Source organism: Lolium perenne, chromosome 6, assembly GCF_019359855.2.
Source record: "Lolium perenne isolate Kyuss_39 chromosome 6, Kyuss_2.0, whole genome shotgun sequence".
Taxonomy (NCBI): Eukaryota; Viridiplantae; Streptophyta; class Magnoliopsida; order Poales; family Poaceae; genus Lolium; species Lolium perenne.
In genome coordinates, this window is record NC_067249.2 from 13,427,876 (window position 1) to 13,454,940 (window position 27,065).

Genomic DNA, 27,065 nt, shown 5'->3' on the forward strand with positions numbered 1-27,065 from the left:
AAACATGAGCACAACAATTGCCAAGTATCAAATTATTCAAGACATTTTAGAATTACTACATGTAGCATTTTCCAATTCCAACCATATAACAATTTAACGAAGAAGAAACTTCGCCATGAATATTATGAGTAGAGCCTAAGGACATATTTGTCCATATGCAACAGCGGAGCGTGTCTCTCTCCCATACAGTGAATGCTAGGATCCATTTATTCAAACAAAAACAAAAACAAAAACAAACCGACGCTCCAAGCAAAGCACATAAGATGTGACAGAATAAAAATATAGTTTCAAGGGAGGAACCTGATAATGTTGTCGATGAAGAAGGGGATGCCTTGGGCATCCCCAAGCTTAGACGCTTGAGTCTTCTTAGAATATGCAGGGGTGAACCACCGGGGCATCCCCAAGCTTAGAGCTTTCACTCTCCTTGATCATATTGCATCATACTCCTCTCTTGATCCTTGAAAACTTCCTCCACACCAAACTCGAAACAACTCATAAGAGTGTTAGTGCACAATAAAAATTAACATGTTCAGAGGTGACACAATCATTCTTAACACTTCTGGACATTGTATAAAGCTACTGGACATTAATGGATCAAAGAAATTCATCCAACATAGCAAAAGAGGCAATGCGAAATAAAAGGCAGAATCTGTCAAAACAGAACAGTTCGTAAAGACGAATTTTAAAATGGCACCAGATTTGCTCAAATGAAAATGCCCAAATTGAATGAAAGTTGCGTACATATCTGAGGATCACGCACGTAAATTGGCTTAATTTTCTGAGCTACCTACAGGGAGGCAGGTCGAAATTCGTGACAGCAAAGAAATCTGAAACTACGCAGTAATCCAAATCTAGTATTCACTTTACTATCAAAGACTTTACTTGGCACAACAAAACACAAAACTAAGATAAGGAGAGGTTGCTACAGTAGTAAACAACTTCCAAGACTCAAATATAAAACAAAAATACTGTAGTAAAAACATGGGTTGTCTCGCATAAGCGCTTTTCTTTAACGCCTTTCAGCTAGGCGCAGAAGGTGTGTATCAAGTAACATCAAGAGACGAAGCATCAACATCATAATTTGTTCTAATAATAGAATCATAAGGTAACTTCATTCTATTTCTAGGGAAGTGTTCCATACCTTTCTTGAGAGGAAATTTATATTTAATATTACCTTCTTTCATATCAATAGTAGCACCAACGGTTCGAAGAAAAGGTCTTCCCAATACAATGGGGCAAGATGCATTGCATTCAATATCCAAGACAACAAAATCAACGGGGACAAGGTTATTGTTAACCATAATATGAACATTATCAACTCTCCCCAAAGGTTTCTTTTTAGCATTATCAGCGAGATTAACATCCAAATAACAATTTTTCAATGGTGGCAAGTCAAGCATATCATAGACTTTCTTAGGCATAACAGAAATACTTGCACCAAGATCACATAAAGCATTACAGTCAAAATCATTGACCCTCATTTTAATGACGGGTTCCCAACCATCCTCTAGCTTTCTAGGAATAGAAGTTTCAAGTTTTAGTTTCTCTTCTCTAGCTTTTATGAGAGCATTTGTAATATGTTTCGTGAAAGCCAAGTTTACAGCGCTAGCATTGGGACTCTTAGCAAGTTTTTGTAAGAACTTTATAACTTCAGAGATGTGGCAATCATCAAAATCTAAATCATTATGAGCTACAGCAATGGGATCATCATCCCCAAGGTTGGAAAAAATTTCAGCAGTTTTATCACATGCAGTTTCAGCAGTTTTAGCAATTTCAGGCAGTTTTGTACGCTTTGCACTAGGAGTAGAAACATTACCAACACCAATTATTTTACCATTGATAGTAGGAGGTGCAAAAACATGTGAGGAATCAACATTACTTATGGTGGTAATAGTCCAAACTTTAGCTACATTTTTCTCTTTAGCTAGTTTTTCATTTTCTTCTCTATCCCACCTAGCACGCAATTCAGCCATTAATCTTATATTCTCATTAATTCTAACTTGGATGGCATTTGCTGTAGTAACAACTTTATTTTCAATATCCCTATTAGGCATAACTTTCGATTTCAAAAGATCAACATCAGAGGCAAGACTATCAACCTTAGAAGCGAGAATATCAATTTTATTGAGTTTTTCCTCAACAGATTTGTTAAAGGCAGTTTGTGTACTAATAAATTCTTTAAGCATAGCTTCAAGTCCAGGGGGTGTGTTCCTATTATTATTGTAAGAATTCCCATAAGAATTAGCATAACCGTTACCATTATTATAAGGATATGGCCTATAGTTATTACTAGAATTGTTCCGATAAGCATTGTTGTTGAAATTATTATTTTTAATGAAGTTTACATCAACATGTTCTTCTTGGGCAACCAATGAAGCTAACGGAACATTATTAGGATCAACATTAGTCCTATCATTCACAAGCATAGACATAATAGCATCAATCTTATCACTCAAGGAAGAGGATTCTTCAACAGAATTTACCTTCTTACCTTGTGGAGCTCTTTCCGTGTGCCATTCAGAGTAATTAATCATCATATTATCAAGGAGCTTTGTTGCTTCACCAAGAGTGATGGACATAAAGGTACCTCCAGCAGCTGAATCCAATAAATTCCGCGAAGAAAAATTCAGTCCTGCATAAAAGGTTTGGATGATCATCCAAGTAGTCAGTCCATGGGTTGGGCAATTTTTAACCAGAGATTTCATTCTTTCCCATGCTTGTGCAACATGTTCAGTATCCAATTGTTTAAAATTCATTATGCTACTCCTCAAAGATATAATTTTAGCAGGGGGATAATATCTACCAATAAAAGCATCCTTGCATTTAGTCCATGAATCAATACTATTCTTAGGCAGAGATAGCAACCAATCTTTAGCTCTTCCTCTTAATGAGAAAGGAAACAATTTTAATTTCATAATGTCACCATCTACATCTTTATATTTTTGCATTTCACATAGTTCAACAAAATTATTGAGATGGGCAGCAGCATCATCAGAACTAACACCAGAAAATTGCTCTCGCATAACAAGATTCAGTAAAGCAGGTTTAATTTCAAAGAATTCTGCTGTAGTAGCAGGTGGAGCAATAGGTGTGCATAGGAAATCATTATTATTTGTGGTTGTGAAGTCACACAACTTAGTGTTTTCAGGAGTATTCATTTTAGCAATAGTAAATAAAGCAAACTAGATAAAGTAAATGCAAGTAACTAATTTTTTTGTGCTTTTGATATAGAGAACAAGGCAGTAAATAAAGTAAAGCTAGCAACTAATTTTTTTGTGTTTTGATGTAATGCAGCAAACAAAGTAGTAAATAAAATAAAGCAAGACAAAAACAAAGTAAAGAGATTGGGAAGTGGAGACTCCCCTTGCAGCGTGTCTTGATCTCCCCGGCAACGGCGCCAGAAATTTGCTTGATGCGTGTAGTTGACACGTCCGTTGGGAACCCCAAGAGGAAGGTGTGATGCGCACAGCGGCAAGTTTCCCTCAGTAAGAAACCAAGGTTTAATCGAACCAGTAGGAGTCAAGAAGCACGTTGAAGGTTGATGGCGGCGGGATGTAGTGCGGCGCAACACCAGAGATTCCGGCGCCAACGTGGAACCTGCACAACACAACCAAAGTACTTTGCCCCAACGAAACAGTGAGGTTGTCAATCTCACCGGCTTGCTGTAACAAAGGATTAACCGTATTGTGTGGAAGATGATTGTTTGCAGAAAACAGTAAAACAAGTATTGCAGTAGATTGTATGCGATGTAAAGAATAGGACCGGGGTCCACAGTTCACTAGAGGTGTCTCTCCCATAAGATAAAAGCATGTTGGGTGAACAAATTACAGTCGGGCAATTGACAAATAGAGAGGGCATAACAATGCACATACATGTCATGATAAATATAGTGAGATTTAATTGGGCATTACGACAAAGTACATAGACCGCTATCCAGCATGCATCTATGCCTAAAAAGTCCACCTTCAGGTTATCATCCGAACCCCTTCCAGTATTAAGTTGCAAAACAACAGACAATTGCATTAAGTATGGTGCGTAATGTAATCGATAACTACATCCTTAGACATAGCATCAATGTTTTATCCCTAGTGGCAACAACACATCCACAACCTTAGAACTTTCTGTCACTGTCCCAGATTCAATTGAGGCATGAACCCACTATCGAGCATAAATACTCCCTCTTGGAGTTAAGAGCAAAAACTTGGCCAGAGCCTCTACTAATAACGGAGAGCATGCAAGATCATAAACAACACATAGGTAATAACTTGATAATTAACATAACATAGTATTCTCTATCCATCGGATCCCGACAAACACAACATATAGTATTACAGATAGATGATCTTGATCATGTTAGGCAGCTCACAAGATCCGACAATGAAGCACATAAGGAGAAGACAACCATCTAGCTACTGCTATGGACCCATAGTCCAGGGGTGAACTACTCACTCATCACTCCGGAGGCGACCATGGCGGTGAAGAGTCCTCCGGGAGATGAATCCCCTCTCCGGCAGGGTGCCGGAGGAGATCTCCAGAATCCCCCGAGATGGGATTGGCGGCGGCGGCGTCTCAGTAAGGTTTTCCGTATCGTGGCTCTCGGTACTGGGGGTTTCGCGACGGGGGCTATTTGTAGGCGGAAGGGTAGGTAAAGAGGCGGCACGAGGGGCCCAGACGACAGGCCGGCGCGACCAGGGCCTGGGCCGCGCCGCCCTGGTGTCTGGCCACCTCGTGGCCCCACTTCGACTCTCCTTCGGTCTTCTAGAAGCTTCGTGGCAAAATAGGACCCTGGGCGTTGATTTCGTCCAATTCCGAGAATATTTCGTTACTAGGATTTCTGAAACCAAAAACAGCAGAAAACAGCAACTGGCTCTTCGGCATCTTGTTAATAGGTTAGTTCCAGAAAATGCACGAATATGACATAAAGTGTGCATAAAACATGTAGGTATCATCAATAATGTGGCATGGAACACAAGAAATTATCGATACGTCGGAGACGTATCAGGGGGTAGATACATGATTTTCCTGGTTGAATATGTCTAAACCTTGTTTATCAACTTGAATGCTTACTATATGACATACGAAGACTATTTGCTAACAGAGGGAGCAAGCACTCCAGCTATGAAAAGTACCAAACGATGCATACCAAAATGATTTTTTAGAGGAATACTAGTTCGGATTATATAATTTTATATTAGCAGGCCAAAATCGAACCCCGTAGTTGGATTTTCAGAAATTGATCCGTAGTACTGGGCAAAACCCTAGTTTAGCTTATTTAATAATAGATTCATAGGTCGATTTTTTTACGTTATTATTATTATTACTAGGCAGCACATGTGTTTGCCTGTCCAGTGAAACTCTTTCATTTCATTTTTCTTTTCCGCAAGGTCGGGAGTCGGAGGAAGGGGGATCACACGGGAGGAGACGAAGGGAGAGCAGTCACGGGGCCCCACTTATTTATGGTGTCTATCCTTTTTCTGGTGATGTTGACTGTTGTGCAGGGTTGTCAGTGCGCAACGCAGGGGGGTGCGAGCGAGCGAGAAAGGCCGAGAATGAGAGAGATGTTTTTTTAGAGGGACAGCCGAACGATCCTGAAGGACCCAGATTTCCAATACGCATCAGAGTGCAATTTACAGCAGGACACAAAATATGGAGGAAATTATGTCTAAATCCCTAAGATTTACATGGTAGACCCCAGGCTGAAAGCAAGAAATGCGATCGGGTCCTTAACAGCCACCGTCCGGATTGATCCTCGTCGCAGCCGGGGACGAACCACTTGGCGCGACCAAATCGCCATGGCTACAGAGCCTGCACACCATGGCCTACGAGCTGAGCTAGAAACAACCTGCCAAAACCGGAAGCCAACGGAGGTGGATAATTGGAGAGAGAGAGAGAGTTGATGCCTCTCTCTTGACAAAGAAGATGGCTAGGAGTTTGCCTACCTAGCGTACGTGACTTGTGCTCACTGAAGTGTGGGACCTCACGCATGCGAACCACACGTAAGTGACAGACTTGTTGCTCTAATAACTCGGGTGATTATTATACTGTATTAGTACATAGTTTCCTATGGATCCTTCTTAGTCACTCCTAAATGAAGCTCTTGAGAGGGTTTTTGAAATTTCCATGTTTGAAACCAAAAACCACTTCTCTTCATGCTTGACTTCACAAGACAGAGTTTAGGGTTATGGGGTAGATACATGATTTTTCTGGTTTGAGTATGTCTAGACCTTGTTTATCAACTTGAATGCTTACTATATGACAGAGGAAGACTATGTGCTTTGGTTTTTCATTTTTTGATTTTTTGAATTTTTATACCAATTTGAATCTTGGTCAAACCTATGGTTCAACGAAGATTTAAACAATTTAAAAACATGAGTATGAAAAACTAAGCCTCTAACCATTTTAGTCGCACCAAAATGAAGCTCTTGGGAGGGTTTTTGAAATTTCCATGTTTGAAACCAAAAATCACTTCTCTTCATATGCTTGACTTCATAAGACAGAGTTTAGGGTTAGGGGGTAGATACATGATTTTTCTGGTTTGAATATGTCTAGACCTTGTTTATCAACTTAATTGAATGCTTACTATATGACATAAGAAGACTATGTGCATTGGTTTTTCATTTTTTTTGAATTTTATGCCCATCTGAATCTTGGTCAAATCCTAGGGTTGACCATGATTTAAACAAGTTTAAAACATGAATATGAAAAATTAAGCATCTATCCTTCTTAGTCAATGCAAAATGTAGCTCTTGAGAGGGTTTTTGAAATTTCCATGTTTGAAACCAAAAACCACTTCTCTTCATGCTTGACTTCATAAGACAGAGTTTAGGGTTAGGGGGTAGATACATGATTTTCTGGTTTGAATATGTCTAGACCTTGTTTATCAACTTAATTGAATGCTTACTATATGACATAAGAAGACTATGTGCCTTGGTTTTTTCGTGTATTTTGATTTATTTTGAATTTTTATGCACATTTGAATCTTGGTCAAATCCTAGGTTTGACCATGATTTAAACAAGTTTAAAACATGAATATGAAAAATTAAGCATCTATCAATCTTAGTCACTCCAAAATGTAGATCTTGGGAGGGTTTTTGAAATTTCCATGTTTGAAACCAAAAACCACATGCATATCTTCATGCGCTTGACTTCATGAGACAGAGTTTAGGGTTAGGGGGTAGATACATGATTTCTCTAGTTTGAATATGTCTAGACCTTGTTTATCAACTTAATTGAATGCTTACTATATGACATAAGAAGACAATGTGCCTTGATTTTTCATTTTTTTTAAATTTTGCCCATTTGAATCTTGGTCAAATCCTAGGTTTGACCATGATTTAACAAGTTTAAAACATGAATATGAAAAATTAAGCATGTATCCTTCGTAGTCACTCCAAAATGAAGCTCGATCTTGAGAGGGTTTTTGAAATTTCCATGTTTGAAACCAAAAAACCACGTACTTATCTTCATGCTAGACTTCATAAGACCGAGTTTGGGGTTAGGGGTAGCTTGATACATAAATTTTCTGGTTTGAATATATGTCTAGACATTGTTTATCAACTTAATTGAATGCTTACTAGATGACATAAGATGACTATGTGCATTGGTTTTTTCCTTTTTTTGAATTTTTATGCCCATTTGAATCTTGGTCAAATCCTAGGTTTGACCATGATTTAATCAAGTTTAAAACCTGAATATGAAAAATTAAGCATCTATCCTTCTTACTCACTCCAATTTGTAGCTCTTGGGAGGGTTTTTGAAATTTCCATGCTTGAAAACCAAAAACCACTTCTCTTCATGCATGGTTGACTTCATAAGACATAGTTTAGGGTTAGGGGGTAGATACATGATTTTCCTGCTAGTTTGAATATGTCTAGACCTTGTTTATCAATTTAATTGAATGCTTACTATATGACATGAGCAGACCTAGCTTGGTTTTAATTTTTTATACCCATTTGAATCTTCGTCAAATCCTAGGTTTGTTGACCAAGATTTGAACAAGTTTAAAACATGAATATGAAAAAGTAAGCATGTATGCGTCTTAATTAGTCACTCCAAAATGAAGCTCTTGGGAGGGTTTTTGAAATTTCCATGTTTGAAACCAAAAACCACTTCTTCTCTTCATGCTTGACTTCATAAGTCAGGGTTTAGGGATATATAGGGGGTAGATACATGATTTTTCTGGTTTGATATGTCTAGACCTTGTTTATCAACTTAATTGAATGCTTACTATATGACATAAGAAGACTACGTGACTTGTGCTCACTGAAGTGTGGGACCTCACGCATGGGAACCACACGTAAGTGATAGACTGGTTGCTCTAATAACTCGGGTGATCATTATACTGTATTAGTACATAGTTTCCTATGGATCCTTCTTAGTCACTCCAAAATGAAGCTCTTTGGGAGGGTTTTTGAAATTTCCATGTTTGAAACCCAAAACAACTTCTCTTCATGCTTGACTTCATAAGACAGAGTTTAGGGTTAGGGGTAGATCCATGATTTGTCTGGTTTGAATACGTCTAGACCTTGTTTATCAACTTTAATGCTTACTATATGACATAAGAAGACTATGTGCTTTGGTTTTTCATTTTTCTGATTTTTTTATTTTTGATGCCCATTTGAATCTTGGCCAGATCCTAGGTTTGACCAAGATTTAAACAAGTTTAAAACATGAAAATGAAAAGGGAAGCATTTATCCTTCTTAGTCACTCTAAATGAAGTTTTTGGGAGGTTTTTGAAATTTCCATGTTTGAAACCCAAAACCACTTCTCTTCATGCTTGACTTCATAAGACATAGTTTAGGGTTAGGGGTAGATACATGATTTGTATGGTTTGAGTATGTATAGACCTTGTTTATCAACTTGAATGCTTACTATATGACATAAGAAAACTACGTATGTGCTTTGGTTTTTCATTTTTCTGTTTTTTTTTGAATTTTCCGCCCATTTGAATCTCTGTCAAATCCTAGGTTGGACCAAGATTTAAACAAGTTTAACACGTGAAAACGAAAAGGTAAGCATGGATCCTTCTTAGTCACTCCAAAATGTACCAATTGATAGATGTGTTAACTTTGCTTCATGGAAAAAATAATGTCATGTAAATGAGTTAACTTGGATTTCCTACCCTTGAATTCATAGGAAACTTTGCTCTAATGCACTATAATAATCAACCGAGTTTTTACACCAACAGGTCTGTCACTTACGTGTGGTGCCCATGCGTGAGGTCCCACACTTCAATGAGCACAAGTCACGTGCAATAGGTACGCAAACTCCCAGCCATTTTCTTTGTCAAGAGAAGACGCATCAGGATATTGGAAGTCTGTGGGTCCTTCTGGATCCTTCGGTTGTCCCTCTCACAAAAAAAACAAATCTCTCTCATTCTCGGCCTCGCTCGACTCGCTCGCTCACACCTCCTGCTCACTGACAAACCCTGCACAACAGTCAACATCATCACCCGAAAAAGGGGAGACACCATAATGCTCCCCCTCCTCCTTCTCTCCTTCCGAGTGATCCCTCTTCCTCCGAGTTTCACTCGACGGGCAAACACATATGTGCTCCATAGTAGAGTAATAATAAAAAGGTACTTACGTAGAAAAATCGACCTACGAATCTATAATTAAATAGGTTAAACTAGGGTTTTGCCCAGTACTACAGATCAAGGTTCAAAAAAATTCAACTACGGGGTTCGAACAACCCCATTTCTAATCAAAGAATTTTTTCGACGTCATCCAAATGGCCTCAAACTATAGCATGGGCGGATCCAGACTATAGCCAAGGGGGGCAGCCGCCCCCACTCAATTTTCTGAAACCTTTTAATATGTTAAGCTAAAGGCTGGTATGCCCGCACTTAGAAATGATATTTGCATCACTTATCATATGTTTACCCATTTGAATCTTGTCAAATCCTAGATTTGACCAAGATAATTTAAACAAGTTTAAAACATGAAAATGAAAAGGGAAGCTTGTATCCTTCTTAGTCACTCTAAAATGAAGTTTGGGGAGGTTTTTGAAATTTCCATGCTTGAAACCAAAAACCACTTCTCTTCATGCTTGACTTCATAAGACAAAGTTTAGGGTTAGGGGGTAGATACATGATTTTTATGGTTTGAATATGTCTTGACCTTATTTATAACTTAATTGAATGCCTACTATATAACATAAGAAGACCTTTTTTGTTTTTTTTGAATTTTTATACCCATTTGAATCTTGGTCAAATCCTAGGTTTCACCAAGATTTGAATAAGTTTAAAACATGAATATGAAAAAGTAAGCATGCATGTATGCTTCTTAATTAATCACTTCGAAATGAAGCTCTTGGGAGGGTTTTTGAAATTTCCATGTTTGAAACCAAAAACCACATATCTTCATGCGCTTGACTTCATGAGACTGAGTTTAGGGTTAGGGGGTAGATACATGATTTCTCTGGTTTGAATATGTCTAGACCTTGTTTATCAACTTAATTGAATGCTTACTATATGACATAAAAAGACTATGTGCCTTGATTTTTCATTTTTTTAAATTTTTCCCATTTGAATCTTGGTCAAATCCTAGGTTTGACAATGATTTAACCAAATTAAGCATGTATCCTTCGTAGTCACTCCAAAATGAAGCTCTTGAGAGGGTTTTTGAAATTTCCATGTTTGAAACCAAAAAACCGCGTACTTCTCTTCATGCTAAACTTCATGAGACAGAGTTTAGGGTTAGGGGGTAGATACATGATTTCTCTAGTTTGAATATGTCTAGACCTTGTTTATCAACTTAATTGAATGCTTACTATATGACATAAGAAGACAATGTGCCTTGATTTTTCATTTTTTTAAAATTTTGCCCATTTGAATCTTGGTCAAATCCTAGGTTTGACCATGATTTAACAAGTTTAAAACATGAATATGAAAAATTAAGCATGTATCCTTCGTAGTCACTCCAAAATGAAGCTCGATCTTGAGAGGGTTTTTGAAATTTCCATGTTTGAAACCAAAAAACCACGTACTTCTCTTCATGCTAGACTTCATAAGACCGAGTTTGGGGTTAGGGGTAGCTTGATACATAAATTTTCTGGTTTGAATATATGTCTAGACATTGTTTATCAACTTAATTGAATGCTTACTAGATGACATAAGATGACTATGTGCATTGGTTTTTTCCTTTTTTTGAATTTTTATGCCCATTTGAATCTTGGTCAAATCCTAGGTTTGACCATGATTTAATCAAGTTTAAAACATGAATATGAAAAATTAAGCATCTATCCTTCTTACTCACTCCAATATGTAGCTCTTGGGAGGGTTTTTGAAATTTCCATGCTTGAAAACCAAAAACCACTTCTCTTCATGCATGCTTGACTTCATAAGACATAGTTTAGGGTTAGGGGGTAGATACATGATTTTCCTGCTAGTTTGAATATGTCTAGACCTTGTTTATCAATTTAATTGAATGCTTACTATATGACATGGCTTGAGACCTAGCTTGGTTTTAATTTTTTATACCCATTTGAATCTTCGTCAAATCCTAGGTTTGTTGACCAAGATTTGAACAAGTTTAAAACATGAATATGAAAAAGTAAGCATGTATGCGTCTTAATTAGTCACTCCAAATGAAGCCCTTGGGAGGGTTTTTGAAATTTCCATGTTTGAAACCAAAAACCACTTCTTCTCTTCATGCTTGACTTCATAAGTCAGGGTTTAGGGATATATAGGGGGTAGATACATGATTTTTCTGGTTTGATATGTCTAGACCTTGTTTATCAACTTAATTGAATGCTTACTATATGACATAAGAAGACTACGTGACTTGTGCTCACTGAAGTGTGGGACCTCACGCATGGGAACCACACGTAAGTGATAGACTGGTTGCTCTAATAACTCGGGTGATCATTATACTGTATTAGTACATAGTTTCCTATGGATCCTTCTTAGTCACTCCAAAATGAAGCTCTTTGGGAGGGTTTTTGAAATTTCCATGTTTGAAACCCAAAACAACTTCTCTTCATGCTTGACTTCATAAGACAGAGTTTAGGGTTAGGGGTAGATCCATGATTTGTCTGGTTTGAATACGTCTAGACCTTGTTTATCAACTTTAATGCTTACTATATGACATAAGAAGACTATGTGCTTTGGTTTTTCATTTTTCTGATTTTTTTTATTTTTGATGCCCATTTCAATCTTGGCCAGATCCTAGGTTTGACCAAGATTTAAACAAGTTTAAAACATGAAAATGAAAAGGGAAGCATTTATCCTTCTTAGTCACTCTAAATGAAGTTTTTGGGAGGTTTTTGAAATTTCCATGTTTGAAACCCAAAAAAACTTCTCTTCATGCTTGACTTCATAAGACATAGTTTAGGGTTAGGGGTAGATACATGATTTGTATGGTTTGAGTATGTATAGACCTTGTTTATCAACTTGAATGCTTACTATATGACATAAGAAAACTACGTATGTGCTTTGGTTTTTCATTTTTCTGTTTTTTTTTTTGAATTTTCCGCCCATTTGAATCTCTGTCAAATCCTAGGTTGGACCAAGATTTAAACAAGTTTAACACGTGAAAACGAAAAGGTAAGCATGGATCCTTCTTAGTCACTCCAAAATGTACCAATTGATAGATGTGTTAACTTTGCTTCATGGAAAAAATAATGTCATGTAAATGAGTTAACTTGGATTTCCTACCCTTGAATTCATAGGAAACTTTGCTCTAATGCACTATAATAATCAACCGAGTTTTTACACCAACAGGTCTGTCACTTACGTGTGGTGCCCATGCGTGAGGTCCCACACTTCAGTGAGCACAAGTCACGTGCAATAGGTACGCAAACTCCCAGCCATTTTCTTTGTCAAGAGAAGACGCATCAGGATATTGGAAGTCTGCGGGTCCTTCTGGATCCTTCGGTTGTCCCTCTCACAAAAAAAACAAATCTCTCTCATTCTCGGCCTCGCTCGACTCGCTCGCTCGCACCTCCTGCTCACTGACAAACCCTGCACAACAGTCAACATCATCACCCGAAAAAGGGGAGACACCATAATGCTCCCCCTCCTCCTTCTCTCTTTCCGAGTGATCCCTCTTCCTCCGAGTTTCACTCGACGGGCAAACACATATGTGCTCCATAGTAGAGTAATAATAAAAAGGTACTTACGTAGAAAAATCGACCTACGAATCTATAATTAAATAGGTTAAACTAGGGTTTTGCCCAGTACTACAGATCAAGGTTCAAAAAAATTCAACTACGGGGTTCGAACAACCCCATTTCTAATCAAAGAATTTTTTCGACGTCATCCAAATGGCCTCAAACTATAGCATGGGCGGATCCAGACTATAGCCAAGGGGGGCAGCCGCCCCCACTCAATTTTCTGAAACCTTGTAATATGTTAAGCTAAAGGCTGGTTTGCCCACACTTAGAAATGATATTTGCATCACTTATCATATGTTTACCCATTTGAATCTTGTCAAATCCTAGATTTGACCAAGATAATTTAAACAAGTTTAAAACATGAAAATGAAAAGGGAAGCTTGTATCCTTCTTAGTCACTCTAAAATGAAGTTTGGGGAGGTTTTTGAAATTTCCATGCTTGAAACCAAAAACCACTTCTCTTCATGCTTGACTTCATAAGACAAAGTTTAGGGTTATGGGGTAGATACATGATTTTTATGGTTTGAATATGTCTAGACCTTATTTATAACTTAATTGAATGCCTACTATATAACATAAGAAGACCTTTTTTGTTTTTTTTGAATTTTTATACCCATTTGAATCTTGGTCAAATCCTAGGTTTCACCAAGATTTGAATAAGTTTAAAACATGAATATGAAAAAGTAAGCATGCATGTATGCTTCTTAATTAATCACTTCGAAATGAAGCTCTTGGGAGGGTTTTTGAAATTTCCATGTTTGAAACCAAAAACCACATATCTTCATGCGCTTGACTTCATGAGACTGAGTTTAGGTTTAGGGGGTAGATACATGATTTCTCTGGTTTGAATATGTCTAGACCTTGTTTATCAACTTAATTGAATGCTTACTATATGACATAAAAAGACTATGTGCCTTGATTTTTCATTTTTTTAAATTTTTCCCATTTGAATCTTGGTCAAATCCTAGGTTTGACCATGATTTAAACAAATTAAGCATGTATCCTTCGTAGTCACTCCAAAATGAAGCTCTTGAGAGGGTTTTTGAAATTTCCATGTTTGAAACCAAAAACCGCATACTTCTCTTCATGCTAAACTTCATAAGACAGAGTTTGGGGTTAGGGGTAGCTTGATACATGATTTTTCTCGTTTGAATATGTCTAGACCGTACCTTGTTTATCAACTTAATTGAATGTTTACTATATATATGACATAAGAAGACTATATGCATTGGTTTTTCATTTTATTGTTTTTTTTAATTTTATGCCCATTTGAATCTTGTCAAATCCTAGGTTTGACCCTGATTTAAACAAGTTGAAAACATGAATATGAATAATTAAGCATATATCCTTCTTAGTCACTCCAAAATGAAGCTCTTTGGGAGGGTTTTTGAAATTTCCATGTTTGAAACCAAAAACCACATATCTTCATGCGCTTGACTTCATGAGACAGAGTTTAGGGTTAGGGGTAGATACATGATTTCTCTGGTTTGAATATGTTTAGACCTTGTTTATCAACTTAATTGAATGCTTACTATATGACATAAGAAGACTATGTGCCTTGGTTTTTCATTTTTTTTTAATTATGCCCACTTGAATCTTGGTCAAATCCTAGGTTTGACCATGATTTAAACAAGTTTAAAACATGAATATGAAAAATTAAGCATGTATCCTTCATAGTCACTCCAAAATGAAGCTCTTGAGAGGTTTTTTCAAATTTTCATGTTTGAAACCAAAAAACCACGTACTTCACTTCATGCTTGTCTTCATAAGACATAGTTTGGGGTTAGGGGTAGCTTGTTGATACATGATTTTTCTGGTTTGAATATGTCTAGACTTTGTTTATCAACTTAATTGAATGCTTACTAGATGACATAAGATGACTATGTGCATTGGTTTTTCATTTTATTGTTTTATTTTTATTTTTATGCCCATTTGAATCTTGGCCAAATCCTAGGTTTGACCATGATTTCATCAAGTTTAAAACATGAATATGAACAATTAAGCATCTATCCTTCTTAGTCACTCCAATATGTAGCTCTTGGGAGGGTTTTTGAAATTTCCATGCTTGAAAACCAAAAACCACTTCTCTTCATGCATGCTTGACTTCATAAGACAAAGTTTAGGGTTAGGGGGTAGATACATGATTTTCCTGCTAGTTTGAATATGTCTAGACCTTGTTTATCAATTTAATTGAATGCTCACTATATGACATGAGCAGACCTTAGTTTTAATTTTTTTATACCCATTTGAATCTTCGTCAAATCCTAGGTTTGTTGACCAAGATTTGAACAAGTTTAAAACATGAATAATATGAAAAGGTAAGCATGTATGCTTCTTAATTAGTCACTCCAAAATGAAGCTCTTGGGAGGGTTTTTGAAATTTCCATGATTGAAACCAAAAACCACTTCTCTTCGTGCTTGACTTCATAAGTCATGGTTTAGGGATATATAGGGGGTAGATACATGATCTTTCTGGTTTGAATATGTCTAGAGCTTGTTTATCAACTTAATTGAATGCTTACTATATGACATAAGAAGACTATGTGCCTTGATTTTTCATTTTTTTTAAATTATGCCCATTTGAATCTTGGTCAAATCCTACGTTTGACCATGATTTAAACAAGTTTAAAACATGAATATGAAAATTAAGCATGTATCCTTCGTAGTCACTCCAAAATGAAGCTCGATCTTGAGAGGGTTTTTGAAATTTCCATGTTTGAAACCAAAAAAACCACGTACTTCTCTTCATGCTAGACTTCATAAGACAGAGTTTGGGGTTATGGGTAGCTTGATACATGATTTTTCTCATTTGAATATGTCTAGACCTTGTTTATCAACTTAATTGAATGCTTACTATATGACATAAGAAGACTATGTGCCTTGGTTTTTTCCTGTATTTTTATTTATTTTGAATTTTTATGCACATTTGAATCTTGGTCAGATCCTAGGTTTGACCATGATTTAAACAAGTTTAAAACATGAATATGAAAAATTAAGCATATATCCTTCTTAGTCACTCCAAAATGTAGATCTTGGTAGGGTTTTTGAAATTTCCATGTTTGAAACCAAAAACCACTTCTCTTCATGCATGCTTGACTTCATAAGACAGAGTTTAGGGTTAGGGGTAGCTAGATACATGATTTTTCTGGTTTGAATATGTCTAGACCTTGTTTATCAACTTAATTGAATGCTTACTATATGACATAAGAAGACTATGTGCCTTGGTTTTTCATTTGTTTTAAATTATGCCCATTTGAATCTTGGTCAAATCCTACGTTTGACCATGATTTAAACAAGTTTAAAACATGAATATGAAAATTAAGCATGTATCCTTCATAGTCACTCCAAAATGAAGCTCTTGAGAGGGTTTTTGAAATTTCCATGTTTGAAACCAAAAAACCACGTACTTCTCTTCATGCTTGACTTCGTAAGACAGAGTTTGGGGTTATGGGTAGCTTGATACATGATTTTTCTCGTTTGAATATATCTAGACCTTGTTTATCAACTTAATTGAATGCTTACTATATGACATAAGAATACTATGTGCCTTGGTTTTTCATTTATTTTGATTTATTTTGAATTTTTATGCCCATTTGAATCTTGGTCAAATCCTAGGTTTGACCATGATTTAAACAAGTTCAAAATATAAATATGAAAAATTAAGCATCTATCCTTCTTAGTCACTCCAAAATGTAGCTCTTGGGAGGGTTTTTGAAATTTCCATGTTTGAAACCAAAAACCACATCTCTTCATGCTTGACTTCATAAGTCAGAGTTTAGGGATAGGGGGTAGATACATGATTTTTCTGGTTGAATATGTCTAAACCTTGTTTATCAACTTGAATGCTTACTATATGACATACGAAGACTATTTGCTAACAGAGGGAGCAAGCACTCCAGCTATGAAAAGTACCAAACGATGCATACCAAAATGATTTTTTAGAGGAATACTAGTTCGGATTATATAATTTTATATTAGCAGGCCAAAATCGAACCCCGTAGTTGGATTTTCAGAAATTGATCCGTAGTACTGGGCAAAACCCTAGTTTAGCTTATTTAATAAAAGATTCGTAGGTCGATTTTTTTACGTTATTATTATTATTACTAGGCAGCACATGTGTTTGCCCGTCCAGTGAAACTCTTTCATTTCATTTTTCTTTTCCGCAAGGTCGGGAGTCTGAGGAAGAGGGATCACACGGGAGGAGACGAAGGGAGAGCAGTCACGGGGCCCCACTTATTTATGGTGTCTATCCTTTTTCTGGTGATGTTGACTGTTGTGCAGGGTTGTCGGTCAGCGCAGGGGGTGCGAGCGAGCGAGAAAGGCCGAGAATGAGAGAGATATTTTTTTAGAGGGACAAACGAACGATCCTGAAGGACCCAGATTTCCAATATGCATCGAGCGCAGTTCTGACAGGGACACAAAATATGGAGGAAATTACGTCTAAATCCCTAAGATTTACATGGTAGACCCCAGGCTGAAAGCAAGAAATGCGATCGGGTCCTTAACAGCCACCGTCCGGATTGATCCTCGTCGCAGCCGGGGACGAACCACTTGGCGCGACCAAATCGCCATGGCTACAGAGCCTGCACACCATGGCCTACGAGCTGAGCTAGAAACGACCTGCCAAAACCGGCAGCCAACGGAGGTGGATAATTGGAGAGAGAGAGAGAGAGAGTTGATGCCTCTCTCTTGACAAAGAAGATGGCTGAGAGTTTGCCTACCTAGCGTACGTGACTTGTGCTCACTGAAGTGTGGGACCTCACGCATGGGAACCACACGTAAGTGACAGACTTGTTGCTCTAATAACTCGGGTGATTATTATACTGTATTAGTACATAGTTTCCTATGGATCCTTCTTAGTCACTCCTAAATGAAGCTCTTGAGAGGGTTTTTGAAATTTCCATGTTTGAAACCAAAAACCACTTCTCTTCATGCTTGACTTCACAAGACAGAGTTTAGGGTTATGGGGTAGATACATGATTTTTCTGGTTTGAGTATGTCTAGACCTTGTTTATCAACTTGAATGCTTACTATATGACAGAGGAAGACTATGTGCTTTGGTTTTTCATTTTTTGATTTTTTTGAATTTTTATACCAATTTGAATCTTGGTCAAACCTATGGTTCAACCAAGATTTAAACAAGTTAAAAACATCAGTATGAAAAACTAAGCCTCTAACCATTTTAGTCGCACCAAAATGAAGCTCTTGGGAGGGTTTTTGAAATTTCCATGTTTGAAACCAAAAAACCGCGTACTTCTCTTCATGCTAAACTTCATAAGACAGAGTTTGGGGTTAGGGGTAGCTTGATACATGATTTTTCTCGTTTGAATATGTCTAGACCGTACCTTGTTTATCAACTTAATTGAATGCTTACTATATATATGACATAAGAAGACTATATGCATTGGTTTTTCATTTTATTGTTTTTTTTTAATTTTATGCCCATTTGAATCTTGGTTAAATCCTAGGTTTGACCCTGATTTAAACAAGTTGAAAACATGAATATGAAAAATTAAGCATATATCCTTCTTAGTCACTCCAAAATGAAGCTCTTTGGGAGGGTTTTTGAAATTTCCATGTTTGAAACCAAAAACCACATATCTTCATGCGCTTGACTTCATGAGACAGAGTTTAGGGTTAGGGGTAAATACATGATTTCTCTGGTTTGAATATGTTTAGACCTTGTTTATCAACTTAATTGAATGCTTACTATATGACATAAGAAGACTATGTGCCTTGGTTTTTCATTTTTTTAAATTATGCCCATTTGAATCTTGGTCAAATCCTAGGTTTGACCATGATTTAAACAAGTTTAAAACATGAATATGAAAAATTAAGCATGTATCCTTCGTAGTCGTCACTCTCGATCTTGAGAGGGTTTTTTAAATTTCCATGTTTGAAACCAAAAAACCACGTACTTCTCTTCATGCTAGACTTCATAAGACAGAGTTTGGGGTTAGGGGTAGCTTGATACATAAATTTTCTGGTTTGAATATGTCTAGACATTGTTTATCAACTTAATTGAATGCTTACTAGATGACATAAGATGACTATGTGCATTGGTTTTTTCCTTTTTTTAAATTTTTATGTCCATTTGAATCTTGGTCAAATCCTAGGTTTAACCATGATTTAATCAAGTTTAAAACATGAATATGAAAAATTAAGCATCTATCCTTCTTACTCACTCCAATATGTAGCTCTTGGGAGGGTTTTTGAAATTTCCATGCTTGAAAACCAAAAACCACTTCTCTTCATGCATGCTTGACTTCATAAGACATAGTTTAGGGTTAGGGGTAGATACATGATTTTCCTGCTAGTTTCAATATGTCTAGACCTTGTTTATCAATTTAATTGAATGCTCACTATATGACATGAGCAGACCTTGGTTTTAATTTTTTATACCCATTTGATTCTTCTTCAAATCCTAGGTTTCTTGACCTAGATTCGAACAAGTTTAAAACATGAATATGAAAAGGTAAGCATGTATGCTTCTTAATTAGTCACTCCAAAATGAAGCTCTTGGGAGGGTTTTTGAAATTTCCATGATTGAAACCAAAAACCACTTCTCTTCATGCTTGACTTCATAAGTCAGGGTTTAGGGATATATAGGGGGTAGATACATGATTTTTCTGGTTTGAATATGTCTAGAGCTTGTTTATCAACTTAATTGAATGCTTACTATATGACATAAGAACACTATGTGCCTTGATTTTTTATTTTTTAAATTATGAACATTTGAATCTTGGTCAAATCCTAGGTTTGACCAAGATTTAAACAAGATTAAAACATGAAAATGAAAAATTAAGCCTTGATCCTTCTTATTCACTCCAAAATGAAGCTTTTGGGAGGGTTTTTGAAATATCCAGGTTTGAAACCCAAAACCACTTCTCTTCATGCATAGTTTAGGGTTAGGGGTAGATACATGGATTTTTGGTTTATAGTAAGCATTCAAGTTGATAAACAAGGTCTAGACATATTCAAACCAGAAAAATCGTGTATTACCCCCTAAGGCTAAACTCTGTCATATATATGAAGTCAAGCATATAAGAGGAATGGTTTTGGGTTTCAAACATGGAAAATTCAAAACCCTCCCAAAAGCTTCATTTTTGGAGTGAATAAGAAGGATCCAGGCTTACTTTTTCATTTTCATGTTACTGACTTGTTTAATTCTTGGTCAAACCTAGGATTTGACCAAGATTCAAATGGGCATAAAAATTCAATAAAGAATTCAAAAAATGAAAAACCAAAGCACATAAGCTTCTTAAGTTATAGTAAGCATTCATGTTGATCAACGGAGTCTAGACATATTTAAACAATAAAAATCATGTATATACCCCAAACCCTAAACTCTGTCTAATGAAGTCAAGCATGAAGAGAAGTGATTTCCGGTTTAATTTTTTATTTCTTTGTTTTTCTGAATTTTTATGCCCATTTGAATCTTGGTAAAATCCTAGCAGGTTTGACCAATATTTAAACAAGTTTAAAACATGAAAATGAAAAGTAAGTATGGATCCTTGTTATTCACTCCAAAATGAAGCTTTTGGGAGGTTTTTTTAATTTTCCATGTTCGAAACCCAAAATGACATCTCTTCGTGCTTTACTTCATAAGACGAAGTTTAGGGGTAGGGGGTAGATACATGATTTTTCTGGTTTGAATATGTCTAGGCCTTGTTTATCAACTTGAATGCTTATTATATGACATCAAAAGACTATGTGTTTGTTTTTTTTTGAATTTGTTATGCCCATTTGAATCTTTTGGTCAAATCCTAGGTTTGACCAAGATTTAAACCAGTTTAAAACATGAAAATGAAAAGTAAGCCTGGATTCTTCTTAGTCACTCCAAAATGAAGCTTTTGGGAGGTTTTTTAAATTTCCATGTTTGAAACCCAAAACCACTTCTCTTAATGCTTGACTTCATAAGACAGAGTTTAGGGTTAGGGGCCAAGTATATACATGATTTTTCTTGTTTAAATATGTCTAGACTTTGTTTATCAACTTGAATGCTTACTATATGACATCAAAAGACTATGTGTTTGGTTTTGATTTTTTTGAATTTGTTATGTCCATTTGAATCTTGGTCAAATCCTAGGTTTGACCAAGATTTAAACCAGTTTAAAACATGAAAATGAAAAGGTTAGCCTGGATTCTTCTTAGTCACTCCAAAATGAAGCTTTTGGGAGTTTTTTTAATTTCCAATGTTTGAAACCCAAAACCACTTTTCTTCATGCTTGACTTCGTAAGACAGAGTTTAGGGTTAGGGGGTATATACATGATTTTTCTGGTTTGAATATGTGTAGACTTCGTTGATCAACTTTGATGCTTACTATATGACATAAGAAGCTTATGTGCTTTGTTTTTTTTTATTTCTTTTTTGAATTTTTATGCCCATTTGAATCCTGGTCAAATCCTTTGTTTGACCAAGATTTAAACAAGTTAAAACATGAAAATGAAAAAGTAAGCCTGGCTCCTTCTTAGTCATGAAAATGAGTTAACTTGGCTTTCCAACCCTTGAATCCATAGGAAACTTTGTACTAATGCAGTATAATAATCACCCGAGTTTTTACACCAACAGGTCTGTCACTTACGTGTGGTGCCCATGCGTGAGGTCCCAAACTTCAGTGAGCACAAGTCACATGCGGTAGGCAGGCAAAATCCCCGATCAATCCGGGCGGTGGCTGTTAAGGCCCCGATCGCATTTCTTGCTTTCAGACTGGGGTCTACCATGTAAAAGTTTGTTCCTTTTGGATGCATCACTCGTATTTGCAAGTTTTTTGGGGGTCCCGCAAATTCAGGGTAGCATCATGCCCCCCTTCCCACGCCAACACAAACAGAGTTCAACACAACCTAATTAAGCAAGGTTCAACACAGACATAGTTCAACAACCCCTAATTAAGCTAATAGGTTCACCACAAACGCTGCTAAGCAGCAAACATAAACAGAGTTCAACAAAAGATGCTGCTTTTGAAGCAGTAGGAGAGACAAACATGCACAACAAGCATTCGGAGTATATTTACCATCTTCTTCCTGTCGCCTCCTCCCGGTCCCGCTTCTTCTGCTTCTTGCTGCCCATACCTTTAATCTTTGGTGGCTTGGGCTTGGGAGGAGGCACACGACCGGTCTCGATAGCTTGGTTCAATTTCTTCCTTAGGAATAGCCCGTAGGCCATGTGGTTGGCTATGAAGCCGGATCGGTTAACGCTTTCCCCAAATTTGAGACAGCCGGACCCACCGGCTTCGGCATGCCGCAGACGCTTCGAAAGTCAACCTTTATGCTCTTTGTGCGAAGGGGCAGCTGTTCTCGGCACCAGTCCAGGGTTCACTCCAATACTTGTCGAACTTCCCCGCCTTAAGCTTGTTGAGAGTGGCCCTGGCCTTCCTATGACGCGACTCGACATCGCTGTCAACCTCATCAGTAGCAACCTGATACATGCCAAATAAACAGGTGAAGCAAATATGTAGCAGTCGCAACTAATAATGAATATGAATCTAAAAAGATTCTGACGCTAATTCAAAACCCTATAGCGCAAAAAAAGAGGGAGAGACCATAGAGCAAATCGATACAGGGCTATGTTGAATAAGGGAGAGAGGTAAATCGGATGTGAAGCAAATATGTAGCAGTTGCAACTAATACTGAATATGAATCTAAAAAGATTCTGACGCTAATTCAAAACGCTATAGCGCAAAAAAAAGAGGGAGAGACCATAGCGCAAATCGATACAGGGCTATGTTGAATAAGGGAGAGAGGTGAATCGGAACATACTTCCTCCCCCTCGTCGACGATATTCTCGTCGAAGGTCGGCGGCGGCGGTTCAAAGATGAGTTCAACCTCGTCCTCGTCATCTAGGGGATGCTTCCCAAGAGAGTGGACCCATCTACTAATAGCATCAGATGCCGATGAGCGACCGATGGCCCGACCTTCGGCAATGGCCTCCGCTTCGTCTTTCGCATCCGCTGCGGCGATGATCGCCGCCGTTGCGGCCATGCGTGCTGCGGTCGCGGCTCTGGACGCCTCCTCTGCGGCTAAGGCCAGCTGCGCGGCTTTCGCTTTCGCTGCGTTGACGGCGTCGGTTGGGCTCTCCATCGGTGGAATGGGAAGGGGAAGTGAAGAGAGGTTTTTTTCCTAGTCCGTGGAGAGAGGGAGAAGTGTGGACGTGAAATGGATAACTGATGATATTTCAAGATTTGGGAGACATAGCACGAACGGGCAGATGACAACGCGTGGGTGCATTACCTCATACTGCCTCTGTCCTAGAAAGAGCGTACGTGTGGGTTTTCAAGGCATATTAAGGAGTATTACATTGGGAGACTGTCATCGACCATCACTTTCCTCTTCATCTTTTCCACCTCCAATGAGCTAAATGCATGTAGTAAATAAGAAAACCATATTATGCTAAATACTACTACATCCATCCCAAAGCGTAAGGCTTATATTATTTTTAGAAGCTCAAACTATGTCAAGGTAAACTAAGATTTTACCAAAAATCATTATCATGCAAAATACAAAATTAATATCAATACATAGACAATGATTTTTTTTGGTATGGTATCTACAAAATATTATATTAGTTGATAGATTGTTCTAAATTTTCGTCAACCTTTAGTTGCTTTGACTCTTAAAAAAAGACTTAAGCTTTGTGATGGAGGTAGTACGTACTAGTCGTGAAGAAACTATATCCCTCGTGATGAGAAATAAATATTTTTTACTAGCACTCTTTTGTGGACAAATTTTGAAGTGCATTGCAAAACGAGAAGTACACTCTTTTATGGACAAATTTTAACTCTACACCCATTATTTCAGGATGGAGGGAGTATATATAGCCCAACTTGTTTTTTTTCTTCTGGGCACTACACTGCTTTTTCCCTGTGCAATGCTTGGTTCTACCCTTTTTCTCATTGTAATGGTCACTTTAAGTCAATTTTCCCACACACATTTATTTTGTACTTCTCTACAGTGTTGACCGTGCTACTACTATTTGTGTTAGTGCGCCAAAAACAAAATGTTATTTTCTAAGTGCCAAATTAATCTAGGGCGTTGGTTGTGAACCGATGAACAAAACAGAGATTGCCCAAAAGAGGAACACACCAAGGTACAAAAACTAGCATATATGCATGTTTCTATGTACATATATATGACCCTGGGTTTGTAGATAAAAACATTCATATATGCGCTTACTATTAATATACATAAGTTTATGCTGATTCTCTTGGTTTAGGTATATATATGGTTAGGCATCACTACTAATTCAGAAAAAACAAAAATGTAACCCTTCAAGTGAAGTCATTTTAAGTGACCTAACAACTAAAATTCATATATAGGATTTGTATAGGAATTATGTAGGATTTAGATCACATGTGAATTTTCCCCACACTAGTTGTTTGATTCATAGGAACATATCCTATAGGAAGACAAACATGCAAATCCTATAAGAATAAAACATTAGGTCATACCTCATGGAAAATTTCCTTTGGCACAATCAAACACAACTCATCTTCCTATATGATTCAACTAGCCATTAAATCTCAATCCTATGTTTTTCATATTTCTATGGTTTTCCCATCCTATGAATCAAAGGAGCCTTAGGGCTTATATCTTTTTTAGAAAGGCAAACTATGTTAAGATTGGCCAAGTTTTACGAAAAACCTTTGACATGCAAAATACAAAGTTGAGTCATTTCGTTTGAATCGGAGGGAGTACATTTGACGTTATGGTACTATTTGACAGCTGCTTTTGGCACTGTATTTTTTTCGAACCAAACTTCCCCCTTCATGAAGCTTTTATTTTGGGATAGAGCTTCAGTGACTTGATACATCCATATATCTAGACAAAGTTGAGTCAATTCATTTGAATCAGAGGGAGTACATTTGACTATATGGGTACTGTTTGACAACTGCTTGGCACTGTCTTCTTTTTTGAACCAAATTGCCCCCTTCACGAAGCTTTTATTTTGGGATAGAGCTTCACTGACTTGATACTTCCAAGTCTCACAGTGACTTGGTGCCACCATCCACCATCCATCTCAGATCCAATGTATGCGATCGACTTAGAATTTAAACTAAATAATTATTATAATTGCTCAGAAACATTTCAAGAACTTCCAGTTAATCGTGCATATTTCGATTTATATTTTGGTGAAGTTTCATTCGATTTGAATCAAAGGTTTGTGAGCAAATATATACTATTTAGTTTAAACTAGTGCTCGTATACGTAAAAAGCTCTTTAATCACAAGCTAGTCGTCCGAGTGGGATGAAATATTCACAGATTTTAGAACAAGGCATCTACATTTTACTGGATTTTTTTCATAATTTTCTGAATAATTTTTGTTTTTAGGTTCGAAATAAGAGATAGTTTGGAACGTTGGATCTCAAATGGTTGGTAGATGGTGGCACCAAGTCACAATGAGATTTGGAGACTTCAAGTCACTGCAGCTCTGTCCTTTTATTTTGACAAACTGCAGAGCCGCTGGTGCATCTATGGTTGCGTACGGCCGACGCCGATTCTTAGCAAGGAAGTTCTTCCTATAAGTAGTAGTATCCATACTCCACTCCAAGGCATGTATAAAAAAAATAACCCATCCCGTTCTCGTTTTCCCGATCACTCTTCTCTGAAGATGGAGGAGGCCCTCTTCTTGTGCCCCCTCTGCCTGCTGCCCTTCAAACCCCCCATATCCAAGGTCGCTCCCTTCTGATTTCATTCTTAGGTTCACCTGTGAGAAATGTCAATGACAACTGATGCCACGTACGTTGTTCCGTGCAGTGCAAGGGCGGTCATATGGGCTGTCGGCGCTGCGTCGGCGAGCTTGCGCCGAACCCGTGCAAGAAGTGCGAGCAGCCGGCGAGGTTGCCGCCGTCGAATCGATCTGGGGCAAGATTGCCGCCGTCGAATCGATCTGGGGCAATGGTCAAGTGCGTCGGCTGCCAGAGCTTGGTCGCCTCCACGGAGTCCTACAAGCACTATATCGCGTGCCCGCATGGTCCGTGCGGCTGCACAGAGGCCATCAATACCGGCTGCAGCTTCACCGGCCCGCCGCGGGAGCTCCTGGTACACCTCCAAGCATCCCACTCCATCCCAGTGTTTACGTTCCAGTATGGCATACCCGCCTGGTGCATAGTTCGTGTTCCGGTACAACCGCCGGGACACCTGTTCATCGGCAGTGGGGAAGAAGACGGTAGTGTGTTCGCCATCACCGTTGGCGCGCTTGGCCCGACCACCATTGTGTCCTGTGTGTGCATCAGGTCGGCCGCGTGCTTGTTTCCGATGTACAAGGCGCAGCTGCTGGTGATTGGTCCGCCGGCGCCGGCGACGGCTGGGACCAGTGACCTCTCGACGGACACCTTGATGGCGGTAATCGAGCCGACGAGCTCCCCGACGCCTAGCTCGATCATGTTGCAGCAGCTCACTTCTTTCCTGGCGGTGCCGCCCCGTTACGCGAAGCAGAATGGAGGGCAGCGTGTGTTGCCTATCTGCGTTTGCATCAACAAGAAGGTTGTACAATAATCTTCGTTTAGTCATACTGCAATGTAGTTACTCGAAGATCGGAGGGAGTAGTTTAGTTCGAAATAGGGTTCGTTCGGATGTATTTTGGACTTGTATAGTAGTACTACTACTCCAGAACTATTAGCTAGCTAGTTGGAGTGCTAGAATGCAGCTCGGAGTATTAGTATTTTGGCAGTACTATTAGTAGTCCACTAGTATATATATGTGACTGCAAGTTCAAACTAAAATGGAGTATTTCTTGCTAATGTTGTTCTCTTGGAGTCATCATTTTTTTCTGAACGTGTTAACTATGCTATTGTCTAAGGCTTCGTTTAGATTTCTTAGGTTGAATTCATATTTCGTCTCTTCCTAATTTGGCAAAACTGCACTGTCATGGGCATTCTTACAAGGTCGCTGAAGTTTCGAAGTTCCTTAATGTATATTGCGTAGGGTGTACCCCCTTAACATGGATCTGTT